The sequence below is a fragment of the Crocodylus porosus genome, unplaced genomic scaffold, assembly GCF_001723895.1.
Source record: "Crocodylus porosus isolate Cpor-Errol unplaced genomic scaffold, CroPor_comp1, whole genome shotgun sequence".
NCBI classification, from domain to species: Eukaryota; Metazoa; Chordata; order Crocodylia; family Crocodylidae; genus Crocodylus; species Crocodylus porosus.
Genome location: NW_017728886.1, coordinates 262,901,684 through 262,907,343, shown reverse-complemented (window position 1 = coordinate 262,907,343; position 5,660 = coordinate 262,901,684).

The window sequence follows — 5,660 nt, the reverse complement described above, 5'->3', positions numbered from 1 at the left end:
CCACATCCTTTTTGAATTGTGGAGCCCAAAACTGGACGCAGTACTCCAGCTGCGGCCTCACCAAGGCCGAGTACAAGGGGAGAATGACATCCCGGGATTTGCTCGAGAAGCATCTATGGATGCACGCCAGCGTTTTGGTCGCTTTACTAGATAGAGATAGATGCAAGAACAATTGATACTGTCACAGCGACCACATGCACAGAAGAGATATAGCTATCGACAGATATCAATCGGTATCTATATAGATGTAGATATCGATAGCTATATCCCTCGTGTTCGTGTGGTCTCTGTGACCATATCTGTTTATTATTGTATTGTTGGTGGAAATGTCAGTCTTATGAAACTTGTGCTTTGGTCTTCTATCTTTCCTTCTCAGCCCTGGGGTGCCACTTCAGTTATGATATACGTACATTGCTGTAAAATGCACAGAAATTCCTTTTGGTAGGAAATGTCTAAATTATAAATGGTATGTCATCTTATTAAACGTACGGTCTGTTCTCGGGTGCTAGCTTCCATGGGTTGCTGATATCCATGATACTGATATCTCCTAGCTCTTGCTCTCACAGGGTAGGAATAGACCTTGCCTGGCCTCTCATTTGTGCAGCCATAAAAAGTTTAGGGTGGAACAAATCGTGAGCAAATAGACTTCCCTACCCGTTGTTGTGCCACATTAAAAGAAAACAAGCATGGATGTATTTTAATTCTTTGGCCAGAGAGTATGGGCAGCCTGAGCTGCTCATGCTCTCCAGCCACCCTGGGTCCTTTAGGTCCTCCCAGCACCTGTCCATGTCTTCCTGCTTACAGAGGGGCAGCCTTGGGAATCTCAGGGTGCCTCTCCATAAATGGGGAAGTCGGGGGTCTGTGCTTACCTAGACCCATGCCCTGCTTACGCAGATGTGCTACTGTGATCATGGGGAACAGTTCAGTGTGAGCAGGGAAAGCTCTGTTTTCCCTGTTCACCAAGACTCAACCTTGGGATCTCTGAATGCGGCTTTGGGCAAACAGCTTTCCCCACTGCTTCTGGAGATCACGCTGCCCCTTGTCCCATGCCATCAAAAGGGTAGGGGTAAGGAGCAATGTGCGTTTGACCCAATGAGATGGATCAGTTATGCTGTGATGTGTTGCAGCACAGCTGATCCACTTCATTTGGTGACTTCTATTTCTTACTTGAGGGTAAAATAGATTTCAGGTTTATTCAGGGTTTAATTGTCCTGAACTTTGACTTGTATCAACAGCGGTATGAAGCAGTTGTTTACACACGCAACTTGAATGGCAATGAATTTGAATTGGCCTGAACTGTCCAGGGAGAAAGTGCTATCTCAGATACTTCACAGATACTTAAAGTGGATCAGTGGGCTTGTACATCATCTGTAGGATCCCATAATAAAAGGTTTTGTCAGACATTTTATGTTTGGCCTAAGAGTTGCCTCCTAAATTCCAGCATTCTCTTGCCCCTTGCTGTGTTAAAACTAGCATGGTTGCTTGCTGGTCTAAGAATTATTTTTATCAAGAGATAATCCCTTTAAAAAAATGTTCCATGCTGTGACCTGCATTTCATGGTCGTGTGCCTGGAGGTCCACATGTTAATATGCTTTTTAAGAAAAACTGATTTGGTTCTATAATCCTAAAAATTCATTAAATAAAGAAATGCCAGATGGTGAAAGATGAGCAAAGATCTTATTAAAAATGTGAATCATTGTCAACAGGGACTTAAGGCGATTGTGGCATGTGCTGATTTGTGCAAAATTTTGCTGATATTTTTTTTTGGAAGTTTGATAATGATTGAACTGATCCCAAAACTGCCAAGTTCAAAGCTTTAAAATCATCATCTAGGCTTAACAAAGCATGAGATGGAAGAACAAAAGGCTGGGTTCTCTTTTATTTCTCTCCCAAGGCTTTTAGGGCTCACATGTTAATTCCATCTTTCACACCAATAAGGCTTGGAAAATATGACACATTTCATACAATTAAAGGTGAGATGTTCATATAATTGTTTCCAGTCCATACTTTGCAAACAACGTAAAACTGAGACAGGGTGCAACCAGACATTGCCCTTTTCCTGTAACAAAAATGTTTATGGTGGCAAAAGTTGTGAGCAAATAACCATCTTAATCCCTTGTGGCACTCCAAGGCTAGGGACAAAAGTTATACATAAGCCGGTTTAAGTGATTGGAAACTGGTTTAATTCTGTAACAACAGAAGTTTGGTGCACATAAACCACTTTCAAAATCGCCAAAACTGGTTTAAGCTGAACCTGGTTGGACGTAGTATCAGACTTAACTAAGGAGGTCAAACTGGTTAATGGAACTTCTGTCCCAGATCCCTTCCTGGTTCAAGTTAACTCACAGTCCCCCAGCATCCCAGGATGATTTGCAGCTCTGGGCAGGGCTGTCTGTTCCAGTGGAGCAGGGACTGCCTCACCCCTGTTATCCTTAGCCTGCTTACTGCCTTCATCCGTCAGCCCACAGGGAGGCGGGGGCAGGGGAACAGACCCTCCTAGCCAGGGTCTGCACAACATGTGAGGCGAGGGAAAGTGTTTTGACCCTTGGCAGCCCTTCCCCTTCCCTTCCTTCCTTCCCCTTCCCAGCTGCTGATTGCTTCAATGGCTGCCGCAGGAGGGAGGGAGGGAGGAGGAGTCCTCCTGGCTGGATCTCTGTCCATCCAGCCCAGCATGGGGGCACCAGGGAGTGCACTCTGCCTTTTGAGGGGGCAGCCCCAGGAAGCTGTAGGGAATCCTTCCCCTCTCAAACCTCAGAGCTGCTTGCCTTATCCTCAGAAAGTGTAGGGAAATTCTCTTGCTACTCCATAGCTGGTTTTGCCTCAGCTGCTACAAATTTGAGACAAAACAAGAATTTCCCATGACTGTGAGGCTACCGCTGGCTATCCCTGCTGAGACTCGCAGGAGCTAAATCAAGCAGCTCTGGTGTTTAGGAAGGGAAGAATTCTCCTTGGCTCCCTGGGGCTGCCCTGGGCTGGGGTGGGGGGAAGCCCACCCAAGGTGGGGGCTCCCAGGTGCCTACATGCAGGGCTGCATGGGCAGAAACCTGGCTGGGAGAACTTCACTGCCTTCCCTCCTGTGGCAGTGGATGAAGCAATCAGCAGCTGGGGAGGAGGCAATTCCCACTCAGCTCCCCAGAGAACCCAGGCTAAGGGAAACCTCCTGGGGGGGTCTTCCCCAAGGTGGGCCAGCATCCAGGTGGGGAGCTCCTTAACCCCCTGTGCGGGGACAGCAGGGGGTTGGGGACACTCGGCTGGGATGGCAATCGGGGCTGGCCCACAATTTTATGGCCCTCCTGCAAGAAATATTTTTTGGGCCTCCCACCCTGAAGAAGCTGGTGGCGGGGGGTGGTGAGTGGCTGAAGAAGCTGGTGGCATTAAGGGCAGAGGTGGTGGCGAGCAGTTGCATGTGAAGCCGGTGGCAGTGGTGGGGAGGGGGTGGCAAGTGGCCAGACGTGAAGCCAGCGGCAGCAGGGGAGGGATGGTGAGCAGCTGGATACAGGGCATCCCTTAGCTGTGGGCTTCCTATGGCCACAGGTTTTGCAGGATAGGATGGGCTGGCCCTGATGGCAGTGGCCAGCAGGCTGGGAGACATGCTGTAAGTGCCCCATGCCTATTGCCCTGGATCAGTGCAGGCTTTCCCCTGCCCTTCCCAATTAAAAACTGAAAGTCAGTTTAGTTGGTTATTGGTTCAACCTACATAGCTTAGAGGAAGCTGCCTAGATTGAATTGATTCTTCCTTGGGCTTTTTAACTGTCTGCACTTATTCCAAGTGTCCAAAAATGCTGCTACAACCAGGCCAAAGGTAGTCAGAATTTATGATGCCTCATAGAGGAGAGTCTTTTTTGCTGATTGTGTGCTCCAGAAATTCCCCAGCAGGCCATTTCCCACTGCACACATCAGGCTCCCCCTGTTTGTAGACGTGTGTCCCAGGTCAGGGCACAGTACCCAGGGCTGCTTTCCCACAAGACCATGAGATGAGTTTGAGATGACCGATAAGACTCGGTCCTCATGCCCGCACTGTTCAACATCTTCATCAGTGACTTGGATGAGGGGTGTTCAAATTTATGGATGGATGACACTAAGATGTGGGGAGAGGTGGGCATGATAGAAGGGAGGGACAGGCTACATCTAGATCTGGACAGGTTACAGGGGTGGGTGGAAGAGAATAGGATGGGATTCAATACTGACAAGTGCAAGGTGATGCACCTGCAAGAAAGAACCAGCAGCATACCTACAGGCTGGGGAACTCCCTTCTCATCAGCATAGGCAGAAAAGGATCTTGGAGTCGTTATTGATTCCGAGATGAACATGGGCTGGCAGTGTGGGGACGCGATCAGTAGGGGTAACTGCACCTTGTCATTTATCCACAGATGCATCGCAAGCAGGTCCACGGAGGTGATCTTCCCCCTCTGTGTGACATTGGTCAGGCTGCAGTTGGAGTACTCCATTCAGTTCTGGGCGCTGTACCTCAGGAGGGATGCGGACAGCATGGAGAGGGTCCAGAGGAGGCCACTCTCATGTTCAGGGGGCAGCAGGGCAGGCCCTATGAGGAGAGGCGACGGGACCTGAACCTGTTCAGCCTCCACAAGAGAAGGCTGAAGGGGGATCTGATGGCCATCTATAAACTTACTGGGGGGACCTGTGGAGGATGGGAGAGACCCTGCTCCCCCCGAGCACTACCAGGAGTAACTAGGAATAATAGTTAGAAGTTGATTGAGAGTAGATTCAGACTAGATATCAGGAGACACTACTTCACAGTCAGGGTGGCTAGGATCTGGAGCCAACTTCCAAGGGAAGTGGTGCTCGCTCTTACCCTGGGGGTGTCTTCAAAAGGAGGCTAGATAATCACCTAGCCAGGGTCGTTTGGCCCCAGCATCCTTTCCTGCCAGTGTCAGGGGTTCAGACTTGATGATCTGCTCAGGTCCCTTCTGACCCTACCAACTATGAAACCAGGCCCCTGAAGCCCTAGGAGTGGCTGGGGAACTGACCCTGTGGGACAACAGACCTGGGCAACATCTGTAAACGCCAATGAAATAGATCAGCCATGCTGGAACAGCCCAGCTGATCTTGCTGCAAAGGCAACACCTCTTTATACCTGTAGAAAGCACTACTGCTTCCAAAATGGAGTGGATTTCCTGAGAGCCTCCACTAATGCCAGTTGCAAACTAATAGCAAGTGGCATGAATCCAGAAAAGATGCAGGGAAAAATGGATTTGGTTTCATGACCCTTTAAAACTTGGCCATTGCTCATTTATTCATCCATCCTGATTCAACAAACCACCTAAATAAAAGTTTAAGCCTCATTTATCTCATTAGGCTTTGGGTCAGGCTTTAGTGGGGACTTTGACTCCCATTTTATAAGAAAGCCTGTATACTTAATGTCAGTGTACTTGTCTACATGTGCATTTATGCTGGCTTAAATTTACTGTGCAGTAAGTGGGAATAGGCCAGCACCTGAACGTGCAGGTATTAAAGTGCATCATCGCTGTGTGCTGATTTGACTTCATGGATTTCATAGACATTAGGGCTGGAAGGGACCTCGGCAGATCATTGAGTCCAGCCCCCTGCCTAAAGGGCAGGAAGTCAGCTGGGGTCATAGGATCCCAGCAAGATAAGCATCCAATTTACTCTTGAAGGTGTTCAATGTAGGTGCTTGAACC